Source organism: Lithobates pipiens, unplaced genomic scaffold (genome assembly GCF_037356315.1).
Source record: "Lithobates pipiens isolate NorthernLeopardFrog02 unplaced genomic scaffold, aLitPip1_a1.2 Scaffold_10, whole genome shotgun sequence".
NCBI classification, from domain to species: Eukaryota; Metazoa; Chordata; class Amphibia; order Anura; family Ranidae; genus Lithobates; species Lithobates pipiens.
In genome coordinates, this window is record NW_027507686.1 from 219,678,792 (window position 1) to 219,699,192 (window position 20,401).

Sequence of the window (20,401 nt, forward strand, 5' to 3'; positions counted from 1 at the left end):
AGGGTCTGTCAGGAGTCCAGAAACTCATTGATCTTTTACACACACTAATTACAAGCAAACCGATCACAGGTGAGGATGTTACCTTTATTAGCCATTCAAACCCCTTTGTGTCAACTTGTGTGCATGTTATCAGGCCAAAATCACCAGGGTATGTAAACTTTTGATCAGGGTCATTTGGGTAGTTTCTGTTGTCACTATGATTTAAAAAGAGTAAACACAGTTAATTGATAATACATGGCTTCAACCAAACACTAACCATGAGTGAAAGAAAAGTTTTTGTTTTATCATTCATATTCTCTGAAAAATGGCCAGGAAAGCATAAATGCTGCCAGGGTATGTAAACTTATGAGCACAACTGTATATATATATATATATATATATATATATATATATATATATATATATATATATATATATATATATATTTATATACAGCATATAATGGTATCTCTCGAATGGTGCTGTTATATTGTCAGGTCGCCTCTGGGGGTCCTCTGTATACTCTCCAAGATCTTTGCTCTCTGTGAAGGAAGTATCAAATCTGTGGTGTTCCTAAAGGGCCCTTTCACTGTATCCTTCAGGTTAGGGTGTATAGAAAGATACTCCCCTAGTGCAATATCATTTGTAAGTTTCATAAGTTTAATAACATAAAACAGCAAAAACTCACATTTAAAAGCTGAAAAAACTGTAAAAACCACCGGCAAAAATCCACGAGTGCTAAACTTGTATCCGTACTGATGTCACTTCTGGTATATCTTCTCTCATGCCCTGCGCTTTACGTCCCGGCCCACGTGACTTCTTCCCCTGAATAATATATATATATATTATTTTTATTTTTTAAATCATAGAACTACAGGGCTGGACTGGGACAGAAATTTGGCCCTGGACTTCATCCAGACCGGCCCACCTACATTTTGAGTGTCCCATCAGCATCCCTTACATGAGAGTGTCCCATTACCAGCCCCCTTACATGACAGTGTCCCATGAGCAGCCCCCTTACATCAGAGTGTCCCATCAGCACCCCCTTACATCAGAGTGTCCCATCAGCAGCCCCCTTATATCAGAGTGTCCCATCAGCAGCCCCCTTACATCAGAGTGGCCCATCATCAGCCTCCTTACATCAGAGTGGCCCACCGAGCCATCGGCCCACCGGGAAACTCCCGGTAGTCCTGATGGCCAGTACATGCCTGTAGAACTATTGTTCAGTAAAACTGCTTGTATGTTCATTCTGTGTGAATGGGGGCAAAAACAAATGTTATTATTTCTCTCCTGGTTGAGTATTATTCATTCATAAAGCGTAGAATTATTTAGGAAAGCAAAGCACTGCATTATAGCCACTAGATGGAGCCAATGATCATAGGAAAAAATAATTATTTACTATGACTCTCAGTTCCATCTAATGGTCATGGGGTATATTCCTGATTTACTCTTGTGAATTAGGAACATTTAACCTGGAAAGAAAATAGCCTAGATTCGATTTTTGTCCCATTCTTACAATAATAATATACATGTAGTTTGACAGGATAAATAGTGCTGCAAATATTTATTAATACACCACTATAGGATGTATAGGGAAGAAGGACTTTTGAGGAACAATAAAATTTGGTTCAAATATAGGGACAGTCTCTACAAATGAGGAACAGTAGGGAGGTATGAATACCTAATTGTGCTTGCAGCCAGTGGGCTCACAGTAATTAAATATAAGTTCCAGAGACGGGTCAGCACCAGGGGCTGGGGATAGAGAGGGGATTAGTTACTCGTTTTCAGTATCAAGTTAAGTAATATTCCATGCTGTGGCTCCCAACAGTTAAAGCAGAACTAAGCTGTCATCTTAGCTTCTCTTTGATTTACAACTGTCATAATGCTGCACGTGATCTGTTATGATTCCAGCCATTTAATGGTTTGACAGTTTGGTTGGGAGCACAAGCAAATGTGACAGTTATGCCACGTACACACGATCGGACTATCAGGTGGACTTAGTCCGGCGGACAAACCTCCGGACTTTGAAGCGGACGTCCGCCGGACTTTCGAGCGGACCTGCCCACACACGACCAAACTTTTCCGGCGGACTAGGTGCGGCGGACTGGACTTTTGAAATGAACGGACTTGTCCACACACGGAGGAAAGTCTGTTCATTTTGAACGCGGCTCCAGGTAGACGGGACTAGCGAAGGAAGTCAATGTTGCTGCCTTCGGCGGCGACATTGACACGTCACTGGCCGCGTCACCTGGTATGGACTTAAAGGGGAAGCCCTACGATGAAAAAACAGCGTGGGGGTCCCCCCCAAAATCCATATCAGACCCTTATCCGAGCACGCAGCCCGGCTGGTCAGGAAAGGGGGTGGGGATCAGCAAGCGCCCCCCCCTCCTGAGCTGTACCAGGCCGTGTGCCCTCAACATGGGGGGGTGCTTTGGGGAAGGGGGTGGCTGTGCAAATTTAACAGGATTGGTCCCAGCACAGAACCCTGGGGGACCCCACTACCCACCCCTGACCATTCTGAGTACTCCCCATTTATCATTACCCTCTGAACTCTCCCTTGTAGACATTTTTCAATCCATGTGCTCACCCTATGGTCCATGCCAATGGACCTTATTTTGTACAGTAAACAGAACTGTGTCAAATGCTTTTGCAAAATCCAGATACACCACGTCTACGGGCCTTCGTTTATCTAGATGGCAGCTCACCTCCTCATAGAAGGTTAATAGATTGGTTTGACAAGAACGATTCTTCATGGATCCATGCTGATTACTGCTAATGATACCGTTCTCACACATGACAGGAGATTGTGACTGGCTCTCTATGGAGCCAGTGTAGTGTCAAATTTTGCTCCCCGTCATAGAATGCTCTGGAAGTGATGTTGCGGCCATAAATTTTGCATTGTGCATGCAATGTGCGAGATGCGTTCCAAACACTTGCGCCATGCGTTCCAGAGGATTTGTGACAATGCAGTTCAGTGAATTCAGTGAAACCGTCAGATAATGTGACAGAAGTGACGTTAAACTTTAGACGGAGTAGAGAGAGGGTAACACTGGTCTGCAGTGTCGCAAATCCTTTGGAACGCATGGCGCAAGTGTTTGGAATGCGTCACGCATGCACAGTGCGAAATGTCTGGCTGCAACGTCACTTCCGGAGCTTTCTACGATGAGGAGAAAAATATGACACTACAGCGGTTTACATATCTCCATTGTGGCTGCGGAGTGGCTTGCACAGGAACGTTGTGTGTCTTTGGTTCTGTTTCATGGCCAAATTCAGGCAAAAATTCGGCCCTAATTCATGCCTGAAATGGAGAGCGGAGACGCACCAAACCCCCTGCTGCAAACCGCCTTCCTCGGAGGTGTGAACCTGGCCTGAATGTGTGTTGAAGCCGAAGCAAAGTGTAAATGAGCCCCTTGTGTATTGTGGCACCCTACAACGCATGTGCAGCATCAAGTGCCATTCACAATAAGTGGCATTGTGCCAATGTACAGAACATGGATTTATATTATTCTTGTGTTTGAAAAAGTAAAATGGCTGACATCTTCCCAATATACTGCATGCAATAATACAAATAACGGCTCAGCAGTCATTGCCTTTTAGAACGCACACATAGGATTAGGTATTAATAAAGGGTCACAGAGACATTCATGGTGGAACTATTCAGAATCTTTTATTGTCACATCACATAAACTATAACCGCCATGTCCTCCTCACATGCTCACACACATTTCTGTTCATTGCCTCAGATGCTAAATATATATACCGCCGGAGGAGAGGCCCCGCCCTGTTACCACTCATGCCCGCCCCGTCGTCGCCCAGCACACTCCGGGAGGGGGTCACCCCGCCCATTGCCTTCAAACTATCCAACCAGGTGACAGCCGTAGCTGTTACTCTGGGAACCAATCAGGTTGAAGGATACTGCGCTGTTAGCCAGTTCAAACAAGGGTGCAGGAGAGGCTGGGAGCCCGGATTTGCCGGGTGTATCGCGATTCATCGCCGGCCTGCAGGAGGGAGCGGCGCGGGGACAGGTGAGAGGAGCGCGCTGCGTGCTGAGGAGGGGAGGCTGGGGATGTGCTGACTGCAGGGTGGTGGGGGGACCAGGGCCTGTGCAGGCCGGGTGTCCATGGCAGTGTGAGCTGAGGGCTGTTATAGGGGAGACACCCAGCTCCCTCACCCCCTGTGTGCCTGCATTCCTATACTCACTGGGGTAGATGCGTATATATATATATATATACACATCTATCGCTACTCCATATTAACTGGGCTAATAAATAACAAATAAATATATAAAATATATATACACTCTCTATATCCCAATCAGCCATAACCTATGACCACCTACTACTGAGTCGGTTCCCCTTTTTCCTCTCAAAACAGCCCTTACTGGGCACAGCCGCATTGGATCTCTGAAGGTATTGTGTGGTATGTGGCACCAAGCTGTTAGTAGCAGATCCTTTAAAAGGTAAGTTCCCCTTTACAGAAAAATCTGTAAGGCCTCTTTTCCCATGAACGATCCTTTCAGGTTTATTTATTTTTTGACGGACCTGAACGGATGCCCCATAGAGGTCTATGGAGGGACGGATGTCAGCGGTGACATGTCCGCTGACATCCGACCCGCTCTAATCCGAAAAGGTGTGACAGAGGAAAAACCTACTTTTTCCATCTGTCTGCGGTCAATCCTCACCCGATTCCCCATAGGGGAGATCGGCGCTCCGACAGGTCCGTCCCTTGCGCAGTGTGCAGAGACAGACCTGTCGTCTTCCTGCTCAGCGGGTATCGACGGAGCAATCCCCTCTGAGCAAGCGGATGTCCACGGGGTGGATCAGCATGGATCCGTCCCATGTGAAAGAGCCCTAAGTGGAACTTATACGAGACCGACGTCCCGTCCCGCTATCCTGGATTCCGGCGATCACCCACACTGACACATTGGGTCTCCGCTGAACCAATCCAGGGATCAGTTATCCCATACGGCTCAGACTCCTAGGTGTACCTTGTAGAGGTACATCTAGGAGGCATTCTATTGGCCGGCGCTGACCAATCTGAACCCATGCTACGTGGGTTCTGATTGGTCAACACTGCCCATGTGACATCCTGTCACTGCAGGTGAAGAGAAGCGGAAGCCGTGGGGAATTTCAATCTCCAGATCGGTAAAGTGGCTATATGATCTGTCAGAACGGGCGATTGCTTGCCTCCAGGTCAGCAGGACTGGGTGTGATGGGAAGAGGGTCCAGTGTAAGTTCACTCTTATAGAGGTGGGGGCTCACTAGTGTAAGTGACTCTCCGTCAGACTCCACCCACTTGGCTTTACAGCTTCTCACCTGCGGCACTGTCTGACAGCGGCAGGAGGAAGGTCAGCTGTGCCGAGGACTGAGGTTCTGCATGGTCCCAGTGCATGGCCCAAATTTTATATACCGGTCTACAACCAGTACTTCAATTTGTCACCTGCATAGGCACTTGTCATGTGGTGGGACAGAGCAGTTCTAATAGGAGTCCTAGACGCTCTTTGTGAGACTGATTGGGGGGGGGGGTTTAAGTAATTTTCAAGCTTGTACATCTAGATTTTGAACGTGTGCAGAAAATAGGAACATTGGTGTGGCAATGAAAGGGTTAAACCTGCTGTCTTCTAATATTGTGCACATTTAACCAGATAGTAAGTTGTATGTCTAGCTGCTAGCATACAAAGGACTCTGTAGGTCCACACAGACAGCGATGTAGCTCTTCTGTGAAAATAACATTCTAAAGTTGCATCTTTGTATCTTCTAGTTTATCATGGTGACTAAGGCCCCTTTCACACTAACGTCCCGTTCAGGCCCGCCTGTCAGTTTTTCAGGCGGACCTGAACGGGTGCTCCATAGAGCTCTATGGAGCGTCGGATGTCAGCGGTGACATGTCCGCTGACATCCGATCCGATCCGAAAAAGTGTGACGGAGGAAAAAGCTATTTTTCCATCCGTCTGCGGATCGGATCGGGTGACGACGGGCACTGCGGTCCGTCGTCATCCGATCTCCCATAGGGGAGAGCGGCGCTGTGACAGGTCCGTCCCTGCACAGTGTGCGGAGACAGACCTGTCATCTCCCTGCTCAGCGGGGATCGGCGGAGTGATCCCCGCTGAGCAAACGGACATCCACGGGGCGGATCAGAACTGATCCGCCCCGTGTGAAAGGACCCTTAGAGGATGTCAAGAGATATTGTACTGCAACTTCCATGTAGTTAGTTATAAGTAACACTTGCCAGATGCTCAGACCCCACAATGAAGAAGAGATCTGAGCACATTTGGTTAACCCTTCTGGTTCCTCAATTGCACTGTGTACATTTATTTATTACAGGTACCTATATGGTGCCAATTGTTTATGCAGCACTTGTATATATTGTACATTCACATCAGTCCCTGCCCTCAAGGAGCTTACAATCTAAGGTCCATAACTCATATTCATTCATACACATACTAGGGCCAATTATCCTACCATCATGTCTTTGTACATATGTCTGTGCTTTAATGTATTAGTTCACCTTCAGGAACATGTTGCGTGTTCCACCAGTTTTTAAGATGTAACATGTTCCCCGCTCCCTCGGTGACAGCAGGCTGGTGAACTTCTACTTGTACATGCTGCCACAACTTGAAAAGAGCATGGCCTTTTGGGGCTCTGCCCACAGAGCTGCATCGTGGATTCGCAGATCCATGTGGATCAATGAACTACAAGTACCAACGGCCTTTGCGTCTGTCGGCTTGTAGTTTTCAACAAACTACTGCTGAGCCGTTAGGCGCTATGGTAGTTCATTGATTCTTCCTGCCCGTATGATGTACAGGAGTCCTGCATGTCACCTGTGATCTGCTGATCAACAATGAAGAAATGGCTGCACTCCAAGATCCATCAAAATTCGTATTTAACCACCTCAATACAGTGCACTTACACCCCCTTCCTGACCAGACCAGTTTTCAGCTTTCAGCGCTCACAGTTTGAATGACAATTACTCAGTCAACACTGTACCCATATGAAACATGCATCCTTTTTTCCATAAAAATAGAGCTTTCTTTTAGTGGTATTTAAAAGGGAAGTAAACCCTTCCAAACAACTTGGACCTATAGGTAAGCCTAGATTAAGGCTTACCTGTAGGTCCAAGCAATATCTCCTAAACCTATATGGTTTAGGAGATATTTGCCCGAAAATGGGCACCGCTGTCTACGGCGCATGCGCCGTAGACAGCGGCGCGCATGCGCACTAAATGCGGCAAGTCCAAGAATGGATTTGCCAAATTTGTCGACTCCCGTGCGCATGCGCGGGAGTGACGTCATCGCGGCCTCGCCGTATGACAGCGGCGGAGCTGCGAGGCGCGACTCCCGTGCGCATGCGCGGGAGTGACGTCATCGCGGCTTCGCCGCTGTCATTGGTCGGAGCTGCGAGACGCCACCAGCAAGATGGACGCGGCGGACTACAGGGATCAGCGGCGACTTCGCTGGCTCCTGTGTCAGGTAAGTGACACATAATGAGCTACTATGCGATGCATAGTAGTCCATTATGCTTTACCTTTGCAGGGAAAAAAAGAGGAAGTAAACCCATCAGGGTTTACTTCCTCTTTAATCACTAGTAGGTTTTTTATTTTTTGTGCTATAAATAAAATAAATTTAAATTTTGTGGAGAAAAAAAATGCCTTTTTCTTTGTTTCTGTCAAATTTTTGCTAATTAGTAATTTTTCTTCATAAATTTTGGCCAAAATGTATACTGCTACAGATCTTTGGTAAAAATAACCCACATTAGTGTATATTATTTGGTCTTTGTGAAAGTTAGTCTACAAACTATGGTGCCAATCACTGAAAATTGATCACATCTGATCAGGCCTTCAGTACATCAGATGTATCTAATTTCTTGAGACACTAACAAATCAGGATAGTACAAATACCCCCCAAATGACCCCTTTTTAGAAAGTAGACATTCCAAGGTATTAAGTAAGTAGCATGGTGAGTTTTTTTTTTTTTAAGTTGTCATTTTTTCCCACAATTCTTTGCAAAATTAAGATTTTTTTTTTTTTTTTTCTTTACTAAATCGTCATAACGTTATTTCTCACACACAGCATATGCATACAACAAATTACACCCCAAAATACATTCTGCTACTCTTCCCGAGTACGGCGATACCACATGTGTGAGACTTTTACACAGCCTGGCCACATACAGAGCACCAACATTGTAGTACCTTCAGACATTCTACGAGCAAAAATGACGCATCTCATTTCTCAACCACCTATTACACTTTTGAAGGCCCTGGAGTACCAGGACAATGGAATTTCCCATAAAATGACCCCATTTTGGAAAGCAAACAACCCAAGGTATAATCTGCGAGACATAATGAGTCTTTTGAACGTTTTTTATTTAATTTTTTTTACACAAAGTTGTCAATTTATAAGAGATTTCTAATGCATAGCATGTATATAGCAAAAATTACACCCCAAAACACATTCTGCTACTCCTCCCGAGTATGGCGATGCCACATGTGTAGGACTTTTGCACAGCCTGGTCACATAGAGAGGCCCAACATTGAAGTAGTACGTTCAGGCGTTCTAGGAGCCTAAATGACACATCTCATTTCATTCCTACCTATCACACTTTTGAAGGTCCTGGAGCACCAGGACAGTGCAATTACCGACAAAATGACCCCTTTTTGGAAAGCAAACACCCCAACCAGTGGCGTAACTAGAACCTTCAGGGCCCCGATGCAAGAAACCATGAAGGGCCCCCCTGAACCCCAGCCAGGGCCCTTCCCTCCGAGTCCGGCGGTGGAACTCCAGGGCGTGGTCACAGGTATGACCTTTGTGAGCCCTGTAGTTCCACCACTGGTATCAGTAGCTTTTATTTATTTTTTTACATTTTTAGGTGCCCCATTGGGGGACTGTCCTTAGGCAGGATTGGGTCCCCGTTCCCAGAAAAGATGAGGTCCTTTTCTCCAGGGCAGATGAAGTTACTGCCCCCAGGTGAGAAGGGGTCCCTGTCCCCAGGGGAGGTGGGGGTCCCTGTCCCCACATGAGAATGGGTCCCTGTTCCCAGGGGGATATGGAGGGGGTATGTAATAGTGTGTGCTAGCTGCCTATGCTGCTGCTGGCCATATGTAGAGGGGGCTGCATGTGACTGCTGCACCCCCTATAGTTATGCCCCTGACCCCAACGTATATTCTATGAGGCATGGGCTACAAATAGGTACTCGGGTACTCTGATGGCCTGGTGACAGGTACTCCTGAAGGGTGGTGACAGGCCCTCTTTATGGGGGGGGGGGGGGACAGGCAATCAGTGTGATTGGTGTACACTGTAAGTGGTAACGACATGTTACCGCAATCTCCTCCTCCACACGATCGGTGTGTGAGGAGGAGAACCCAGTAACATCTTGTTACCGCGGTTTGTTTACATTTTAGTGATCGGCTGTGAAACAATCACAGCCGATCACGTGGGTAAACAGCCAGCCAATGGCTGTTTACTGGTGTCAGTGACGAGCAGTGTTCTCGGGGAAAACGCCGCCACCTACGTGCATGTGCCATGCACAGTGGGGATGTGATAAAATCACGGCCGATCACGTGGTAAACGGCCATACTCAATGGCTGTTCACCCCCTTCGGTGGCGAGCGGTGTCTCCGTGACACGCCGCCACTGATGAAACGGGAATGCACGCGATCGTGCGCATTCCCTGTTTAAACGGGAGGACGTCATGACGCCCTCCCGCCACAATAGGTCCGCCACGGGTCGGGAAGTAGTTAAGAACATCCCGAGTACTGCAGACAGTACAAATGGTTGATGTGTTTCACACACTAAAGGTGCACTTATTCATTACCAGATCTGCTGATTGCTGGTGCAGTGCTTTTCAGCCTCCTATAAAACTGGTAGTCTAAAAAAAAAAAAAAAAAAAATTTTTTTTGAATTTATCCTTTAAAGCTCAACTCCAGGTATGGGTTTTATTACATCCTGGCTAGACCAATATTAGTATGCATATGCCATACCTGTGGGACTGATGTGGAAGTGGAGAATCCCTGTAGTAGTAGTAGTCGCCGTCTCTGTCTTCAGGGTCCAATGCTCAGCAGCTTCCCTGCTGTGCAGGGAATGGCAAATACATACTTGTATTGATCCAGCTTGAATGAAATACAATCCAAACCTGCAGCTCAACTTTATGCCCAACACCAACCAGAACTCTTTGTTTTGGGTATAACAGAGAATGGTCGTCGTGGTTTTTATTGCTGTCCCTCCTAGGGAGAGTCCTTCCACGCCTTTTGGGAAATGGTGGGAGACCTCTACAACCGTGATGGAGACATTACACATTAGAAGACTGAAGGGTTATAATTCTGACAATGGCTTTATTATTGCCCATGCCTTCTCTTTAGCAATGACTTAACCTAATTTTAAGGTGGCACAGGGAGGGGATTCTGATTTTGGGGGGGGGGGGGGGGGGGGTGGTGCCCTCACAACAAAAACTTTTGTTTGAGCACTAACCTTCTCTTCAGTCTTGCATAGTTGTACAGGTTCTGAAGTGGCTTACGTATTCACTGCATACTGTGAGCTTCACAGTGTGCATTAGAGGCTGAAGCAAGTCAGCCTGGCTCATTTCCTTGCTGTAGGCTGTCAAGCATTCTCTCTAACTCTTTCCTCCCCAACTTGACAGTCCCTGACTTTTTAACGGAGGCTTGAAAACTACCTAGAATGAGCTGCATGCAAATCTAGTCTGTCTCCCAACTGGCCCTTAACCCATCAAGGCTTTTATTTGCATAAATACTTCCACGTGCTGGGGGCTCTTTACATTGGCATTAACTTCTTGTTTTCTTCGGGAGGCTATGTATGGCACCCTGTCGGCCCTTCCCACCAGATATCTGCATGCATTGCATAGAGAAGCACAGGGACTGATGTCAAGGAGTGCAGCATGAGTTTTGTATTGAAAAGAGGTTTTGTTAATAAAGAGAAAAAAAAGTTCTGTGCAATGGAATTGCACTGAGCTGCCCCAAAACCTCATTTTCAGGTCCCCCGCTGGTGCATCTGGCCCCTCCCTCTCTGTCCAGAGTCCCTATGGGGGCCCTTGTGTGGGCTTCCTTCTGAGCCCCGCTGCTGTCCCTATTAACAGACTTGGCCCCGCCCCCAGCTCACAGAGTGCAAAATGAGTTTTGTATTGGAAAGAGGTTTTGTCAATTTAAAAAAAAAATTGTATTTTTTAAAATTTGCATGTTGATTAAGGGGGAGATGAACCACGGAAGGAAGAATAAAAAAATTAACACATTTTTATCTAGAAATCCAAATTTGTGTGGGGGGGGGGTTTTCTTCAAACATTGGTTAGCATTTTGTTCTCCATTTTCAGTGGATGAAGGATATTGCAGGTTATGTCACTGAACATGTATACAAGAAAGTATGTGCTGTTCAAATACCTCTTGAATTCCTGTTTCTTGGGTTTGTTGTGCTTTGCTTTCATGTGTATTACTATAGCTTCTAACTGCCATTCATTCCTCATGGTGGCTGTTATGTTTGCAGAATGAATTGATTTCCGTTTTTTCCCCCCCTGGAATGTGTGATGTAGCTGTGTGTCTGGGGAATGTGGTACATGATGCACAGTGATTCTCTTTGTTTAACATCTTCATAAACTGACCATCATGGGATGACACAAGAATTGGGAGAGACGCAGCATTGCCCGAACAGAAAGTGAAACTCTGGTTTCCATGGGTTCTTTTCTTTTGCGTCTTCATGAGTTTTTCATTGGTGGCAGGGCTGATATCAGGGGTGTTATTATAGACATGTTAAAGTGGTTGTAAAGGAAAAATGTTTAAAAAAGTCTCTACTTGCCTGTTCTGTGCAATGGATTTGCACTGCGCCAACCCAAAACCACCTCTTCGGGCCTCCCCTCTGTCCCATCCCCGCTGCTGTCCCTATTAACACAGTTGGCCCTGCCCCCAGCTTCCTCGTCACTGGCTTTGGTTGGCCACAGCAAGAGCCAGTAGCTCCCAGTGTCCCATCAAATTAAGTGAGACACAGAAGTGAGGGGAGAGAAGAGCTGCAGACATGTGATTGCTCAAGTAGAAGGGGGGGCGGGGGATAGATATAGATAATTTTTTTGATAAGTTCACCTTTAGGAACGTGTTCCTGATCTGACCATGCACCCCCCCCCCCCCCCAACTAGCTATTTAGCAAAGTCACACAAGGCTCAGCCCACCCGGCCACATTATTCATTTTACTGAATTCTGTACAGACATCCTTTGTGGCTGGTGGTTTTCGAACTACCAGGGTACAATTTAGCGCTGTGGTAGTGCATTGTCTCTTGTGTAGTGTGTAACTGCCTGCCAGTACGACATACAAGAAGAAAACTTACACTGGTAAAGCTGCAGTCATGCATGGCACTCATGATCTGCTTATTTTGAGTGCAGTCCTTTCTAGGGTGTGTGGGTGTTTGTGGTGTGGGTTTTTTTTTTTTTCTCTCCTGCACTTACTAAGGTGAATGCATGCATTGGAGGCACCCATGTGTAAATATTGCCAAGTTTGTAAATCATTAACCTCATGTAAACTATAATTGGGACTACTATAATCTTTGAGTTCGTAATTTCAGAAAATGATTGGGAATATTTAAAGCGGTAGTAGACTGTGGCATGGGGGGGGGGGGACCCCTGCAAGGTAATTGCATAATTTGCTAGTAGGCATCAAATTATGAAATGCTTGCCCTTTCTCCTTTGTTATTTTAAAAAAAAAAAAAAAAAAAAAGCAATTCGCAGACCTGGTGTATGTCGAGCCCTGGATAAAATGAATACCTCCTAGACATGCACAGTTGAGGAGATATTCTAGCAAGCAGCAGCCAGTGATGCCACCGACACATACGCTCTGAAGGAATGGCATACGTGTGCCATGGCCATGACTCGCATGCTTGAGGGCTTCATTCTAAAACAGGGATATGCAATTAGCAGGCCTCCAGCTGTGGTCCCATCATGCCTCTGGGTGTCATCCTTGTGGCTGTCAGTCTTGCTATGCCTCATGGGACTTGTAGTTCTGAACTACAAGTCCCATTAAGGCATAGCAAGACTGACAGCCACAAGGATGACACCCAGAGGCATGATGGGACCACAGCTGGAGGCCTGCTAATTGCATATCCCTGTTTTAGAATGAAGCCCTCAAGCATGCGAGTCATGGCCATGGCACACGTATGCCATTCCTTCAGAGCGTATGTGTCGGTGGCATCACTGGCTGCTGCTTGCTAGAATTTCTCCTCAACTGTGCATGTCTAGGAGGTATTCATTTTATCCAGGGCTCGACATACACCAGGTCGCCAATGCGACCAGAAATTGCAACCTAGTGCCTAAGCTGCCGCCAGCCCATTCACTATTGATGCCCCAGACGTGCAGCGCATTAACACTGACTGCCATCCTCCTCCCTCCTCCACACTCATCGGCTCTGGCAAGCATCAAGCGCCGCTCTAAGTGTGTGAAGCTGAGAAGCAACTGAGAGGAGGATCTGTCAGATTTCAGCTTGATGTCGGGAGTGGGCGGGACCCGGCCGCTATCAAACACCAGCCAATGGGATCTGGGCAGGCTGCTACTTGTATGTGGCCCCGCCCCTTAAGCAGCCCAATCGTTGGCTGATGTTTGATAGCTGCTGAGTCTCGCCCACCCTGACATCAAGCTCAAATCTGACAGATCTGCCTCTCCGTTACTTGTCAGTTTCACACCCTGGCTGGGCCCCCACCCCCGACATTAAGCTCAATTCTGACAGCTCCTCTGTCTGTTAGTTTTCAGTAACGGAGTGCTCAGTGTGCCATGTGCCAATCAGTGCCACCGCCAACCAGTGTCACCTGCCAGTGCCAATTAATATTACCTGCCAGGGCCATCTGGCAGTTCCACGTGCCTGCCAGTGGCAACCAGTACCATCTGTCAGTCCCAAACCAGTGCCACCTGCCTAAGCCAACCAGTTCCATCTGTTGCCAGCCTTACTCTTTCTGGTCAGCCCATAACCCTGATGTAACAGCGTTGCATTGGAGTTATTGACTAGGTGCTCCGTTGTGAGTTAGGGATAGGGGGTGAAAATGACTGGCCTTATCCCGGGAGCTGACACTCCATACCACTCTTAAAAAAAAAAAAACTGGCTCCTAAATTCAAAGCAAATTTGTCAACCCCTGATTTTATCTATAGGTAAGATTTATTATATGCTTACCCGTAGGTAAAGGCAATAGGAGGATTTACTACTACTTTAAATATTCAGGCCTAAACATACACATTAACTTGTGTAAAGGGTTTTGGCTGCAAGAGTTGGGACACACAGCACAGGGAGCATCATTAATTGCTTATAAAAACTCAGAAATCATCCAGCAACATTTCAGGCATTTCTGCCCTTTGTCAGGCTATTTTCAGTATGAATCCTGTAATATACAAGGCAGGATACTTGAAATGATGAGAAATGGATACAGAGTAAGCATTGGATAATCCAATAAATACATTGTAACAATTCTTATAGCCTTCTTCACATGGCTGTTTAGCTGCGTTCACTGGATTCCAGCAAGAAGAATTGGTGGATCTTGTGGCTGGAATGAGAATGGTGGCTGCTGCTCAGCCTGTACAAAGTATTGACCAGCTGACAGCGGCTATCGCTGTTCACATGTACTCGTACATCAAGCGGTTGTTTGCAGCTAGACGGGTCTTTCCAGCAACGGCCGCAGAGCAGCTGCCGCTACAGACATGCATTTGTCATTCCAGCCACCAGAATCCACCTATTCTTTCCACTGGAATCCATTGGATGTGGCTAAATGTAAACAAGGCCTTGGATGTGAGTGTGACTAGTGATCTAATCAGTCAGTGGAATCTCTCCTACCCCTGGGAAGGTTTGTAAAACCTATGGACACAAATATGCAGCAGCCATCCTGCAGTATGTCCTATTGGGAGGCAGAGATATGTTAACCCATTATCAGAAAGTGTAACTAAAGGCAAAGCTTTTTTTTTTTTTTTTTTTTTTTTTTTTGAGGGATTCCACCTACAAAAAAGATATTAAACGCCAGCAGCTAAAAATACAGCTGGGACAGGAAGAGGCATAGACTCCCGTGGGAGTCTATGCCCAGAAGTGGGTGCAAATGCATGTCTTGGACGGGTATCTGCACCCCCCCCCTGAAAGGTGCTAACTGTGACACCGGAGGGGGTGAGAGTTCCGATGAGCGGAAGTTCCACTTTAGGGTGGAACCCCACTTTAAGCGGAGAGGTGTTAGAACTGGGATGTTGTTGCTGTCTGCGCCCCAATTGGGGAGAGTCGCCCTTTTGTACTGCTAAGAAAATAGGTAGGTAATAGGAAGAGAGAAGGGGAATGTTTCATGGGGGACACTAGTAATGACCAGATATTGCCTCATTTTGGGGAGATTTCCTGTCCCATAACCAATACAGGAGGAGGGGATCCCTACAAATGGGACACATGGCAAAAATAAAAGTAACCTCTCCTGCAACAATGCCGACCATTGACCATCGGTGCAGCAAAGGGATAATGTTCTCCAATTCTGAACACACCCTGCAAGTGCGAGGCAGAATCGAAGAACAACATTGTCCTTTTGCAGCGCTTAACTCACCCATCGGTGCAAAAACCCCCACCCTTCACAACACTGAACATGCCCGCTAGTACGAGGCAGAATTGGAGAATAATTCTGTCCTCCGCATGCGCTGTCACAAGAGCTGATTGGTAAGGCACAACTGCCGATTTTCCATACTGCATGTGCGCAGCCTGGAGTGGGCATTTTTTTAATGAAGAGCACTATTTGACAGAACACCAGCCGCCCCTCCACAGCACCGAGCTCCAGTGAGCAGTGGTGGTGCAGTGAGCTGGTTATTGACAGTTACCAGCAGGCTAAAGACGGAGAGCTGAGCGACCAGCAGCATTTGATTGCTCCGTTCTGCTTTTAAAGTGGCAGATGAGGGATGCAGCTGGTGTGTGTGTGTGTGTGTGTGTGTGTGTGTGTATGTATTATAATTTTTAATATTATCCCATTCATACTCAATCTGTATTCAAAATGTTTCCTTGTCTTGCAAATCACTCTCAAACCAAGGTTTTTATATTTTCCAAGACAGGCACTTGCACTACATAGTTGTTGGTAGATTGTGCAGCCATGTTAAGTTGTACAATCAGGTTGTATGGTATGTAGTCAGCTGTTTTGGGGGATGCAGGGCCCAGGTGATTGCTGTGTTTGCTGGAATGTCACACGCTGCCTCTATAGATGTAGTGGAACAATGACTGGGGGTTGCCATGGGAAACGGCCATCTTCCAGATCTCTGCAGTGATGAGTGGATGGGGTCATGTGCTGCTTTTGTTGGGTGGGTGTGTCGCCTAGCGATGTGCTGCCATCTCCACTAGTGGGCGGGGCCGGTAGGACATCTGCGGTCCTGCTCTGTGAATGGCCGCTGCCCGGGGACTGGGTACCCGCTCTGGGTGCTCTTTATGCTGATGTCCGGCGGCTCCTATTGGCCCGTGGCTGCGGAAGGGGCGGGCTGCGGATTTGGGCCGTGACCTCATTGGCTGCGCCGGAGTGGTTTGAGAGCTGCGATCTCACACAAGGATGCGGCCGAGTCTATTGTGACAGCCGGGCTTCCCGAGCCGCCCCGCCCGCCTACAGGTACCGCGGTGATCGGGCGAGCTGTGCGGGATTCTGGTGGGAGGAGGGAGGGCTCCCCGGCCTTCATCCGGAGATGTCTGGCCTGTATTGCACGGTGTGCACTGTGTGTGTGTTGCACACTGTATATCCGTAATGCAGTGTGTGTCTCCCAGTCATCACTGCTGCTACAAATCCTCCTGTGCCCTCCATAGAGAATGGGATGTATTCCTATCAGATGGCACACTCTGCCATGGTCCTGTGTGCGGGGATGGGATGGTGGGAGGCTCCATCTATTCCTCTACATTATCCATCACACTCAGCAGGAAATGTCTCTGAAATATAACATTGATGGCAACACAACCTCGGATCCCTCGCATTTCTCTGCATGTCCCATTCCTCCGGGATGTCGGGTTCTGCACACTCATTACTTGCAATGATGACGCTGCTGACCTTCTGAAAGTTGTGATGTGCCTGACTGTCCTATCAGATCTCCCTGGAGCTCTGTGTTTCCTATGAGGATTGGCAGAACTGGCAACTTGTACTTTCAGCAGTCATAGAACCTTCACTTGTTCCAATAGTGACCACGTGCCTTACAATCTCATTGTACAATCTTCTGTAGATCTCTCAACAGCTTTGTAAATATGAAGATTAACTGGATTGCGGGGGGGGGGGGGGGTTCATTTTATTTTGGTAAGTCTGAAGATTGCACAATCTGCCTGCAGTTCAGGCCTTTAAAGTGGAGTCCCACCTATTTTATACACTTCTGCTCTGGTATCCCCTGTGAGCATCCTTTTCACAACTGACTTTTTTTTTTTTTTTTTTTTTTAAATACCTTTTTTAATCTTTCTCCTGCACATCTTGCAGTCCCTGTCTAGGCGATTCGCAAGGGTAGCGACATCATGTATACCAGGAGTGCTTGTGAATCACCTAGTGGCGTAATAACTAGGTCATGTGTGGAAGTGAAGTCACGCAGCTCCGGACAGTCAGAGGACACTGAGATCTCTCTCTATTGCAAAAAAATGATTTTAACTTGAAACTAGCAAATGTCAGAAAACGGTTTAAGTGGTTAAACTTTTTTCACTAAGGCCCCTTTCACACTACCGTTCCGTTCAGGCCCACCTGTCAGATTTTCAGGCAGACCTGAACGGATGCTCTATGGAGCGTCGGATGTCAGCGGTGACCTGTCTGCTGACATCCGACCCGCTCCGATCTGAAAAAGTGTGACGGAGGAAAAAAACATTTTTTCCATCCGTCATCGGATCGGGTGACGGCGGACGCTGCGGTCTGCCGTCACCCGATCTCCCATAGGGGAGATTGGTGCTGTGACAGGTCCGTCCCTCCGCAGTGTGCAGAGACGGACCTGTCATCTTTCTGCTCAGCGGAGAGCGCTCCGGCGATCGCCGCTGAGCAAGCGGATATCCACGGGGGGGATCAGCACTGATCCGCCCCGTGTGAAAAGACCCTTACACAGTCTATTCCATTGGCAAATTGTTACAATGTCTATACTTAAGTTCAACTGATAAAGAATGTTTTGATTCTTGGCAGGCTTGCCCAGTTTTTCTCCTTTCTTTTGAGGGGTGTGGCTTCAGAAGAGCAGAGAGAATTCTTTTCATAGAATTGTGAAACACTTTAGTCAAGATCACAATAACGATTCTTGATGATTAATTGTGCAGCTGTAATATATAGTAATAGAAAAAAAAAAGGCAAATCTACTGACACAAAAAAAGTGTCGGTACTTGTACTCGGTCTTAAAAATGAAATGGTATTGGGACAACCCTAAGTACAAGCACTCGAAGTGGGGTATGTTGCTGGTCCATCATTGTATGCTCCCGTGTAGGTGGTAAATGGTTTGTCTGAACCTTCTAACTCGTTCTTTCTTAACCCTTTTTTACCAAAGTGGTGGTTAAGGCATCTTTTAAAAAAAACAAAAAACTTAAAGGGGTTGTAAAACATCAGACAATGCTACCCCCCCCCCCCCCCCCCCCCCCAGTGGATGGATTGAAAGCAGCGCAGCCATTGGCTAGCCCTGCTGTCAATAACATCCAATGACATGGCGCGCTGGGGGGCGTGGCCGAGTGATACAGTGAGCGGCTATGGCCGCCTGCTGTATCACGGGAGTACGCCTGCAAGCAAGCACTTCTCACCATGCAAAGGAGCTCGCATGAATATGGGAAGTCCTTGCGGGGAGGAGTTAAGACAGCTGCCGAGGGACCCCAGAAGACCAGGTTCGGGGGCCACTCTGCAAAACGAGCTACACAATGGAGGTAAGTATAACATGTTTGTTTAAAAAAAAAAATATCTTTACAACCCCTTTAAGTCGGAAGCTACAAAAAGTGTAGCTGTTGACTTTTAATAAACACTTGCCTGTCCCAGGATGCTGCCGTCCATAGCTTGACTCCTCTCCCTCTCTGTGGTGCCAGCATTGCAACTGTGGTCACCCAGCAGCTGTGACTGCTTGCGGTCTCGCAGCCAGGTGCGCTTGCGTGAGCCATGTTGCCCCCGCCTTAGTGGCCGAGCAATCTTCTGGGACCTGTGACTTTCCTCCTGAAGATTGGAGGGGGAGACGAGTCGTTGCCCACCACCTTGATGGTCAGTGTTAAAGGCTGTCCTTACAGGGGTGTGCTCATAATGCCACCTTTTATAGACGGCTAAAAATCATTGGCATGTCACTTTGCCATATAGGTGAAGCAAGTGTCTAATGCACCAGTTTTGTAGCCATTAGGTATGGGGCAGAGAAAATCATTTATTGGGTATTTCTGTCTGTGCAGACTGTCTAGGGAATGTGCTTTGTGTTGAATGTCTCCCAGGGCTGCAAGGTATCTCCCATCTCTGCATTATATACCTGCTGACATAACTCAGGACTACTGCTAATAGATGGTTTGCTTAATCTACCTCCTATCCACCCTTCAGAAGTGCTTGTCAGCATGTTTTTCAGAGTGCTGCTTAAATACTGCCACAGCAGGAGTATGCAGTCATAAACCAGTTCTGCTGTGTGTAACAGCAGGTTTACTAACAGTCACACCCTTAGTAGCCAATGTTGCCTTGGAGTAGCTGTAGCCTTAATTTATTTTTTATTATTATGCATAAGTGTGAATTTTGCACTTGTTATTATATTGATTTTGGGTCTAACGTTTCCAATAATTACAGCTGGCTAGAAAAGAGAAACCACTGCTCCAAAGCAGCCCTTCAGGGCAAAAGCTCTTCCTCCTATTGATGAGCCCCAGGTGCTGGCTGTTACACACACTATGAGCAGGTAGACAGAACAAAACTCTGGATAGCCGCACACTGGAGAGACTTGAAATCCCGTCTTTTATTAAAATAACGTAGATCACATCAAATCAAATAATCCACAGTTTTGTGGAGAAGTGTGGCAGTGGGGTCCGTTTCAGATATGGCACCTCATCCCGAGGTATTTAGAAAAAAAAGGGGTAATTGGGAAGAAGGGGGATTATTGCGGTGCTTAGGGTAATAATGAACAAGAAAAAGTGTTAAGACAAATTTATTCACAAAGAAAAATATAAAATAAAACACAATACAAAATCACAGTAGTTATCAGAGAAATTGATACAATTATAGATGATCAAAAGTACATCCAATAACAAACATGGGGCCAGGATGTTCTAAGCTTCGGTGTGCTGATAGGTCAAATCCTCCCTACATGTTTCGCTGTACAAATAGCTTCGTCAGGGGAAATGGGATGAGACCACCATAAAAGGACAAATTTCTATAAAATAAAAAGAAGCAAATCTAAATTAAATACAAAAATATGAACCCCAGTAAATGCTGTGTAGATCAGAGGAATCCCAACAGTGCTAAAGACCGCTAAATGTCCTCCAAACCCCCATCCCTGATGGAAACTATATGTAAC

General features: G+C 46.7%; 1 protein-coding gene across 7 annotated transcripts in view; it reads left to right on the plus strand.

The window, feature by feature from the left end:
• The first annotated feature begins 3,848 nt into the window (after positions 1-3,848).
• CKAP5 (cytoskeleton associated protein 5) overlaps positions 3,849-20,401 on the plus strand; it is a 72,201-nt gene continuing 55,648 nt past the window's right edge. For 6 of the 7 annotated variants that reach the window (XM_077461414.1, XM_077461428.1, XM_077461437.1 and 3 more), the window contains exon 1: positions 3,849-4,004. The gene's annotated coding sequence lies outside the window, so the exon portion shown is untranslated. Of the gene's footprint in view, positions 4,005-16,307; positions 16,555-20,401 lie in introns of those variants that run through there. The other variant, XM_077461423.1, reaches the window with a different exon arrangement.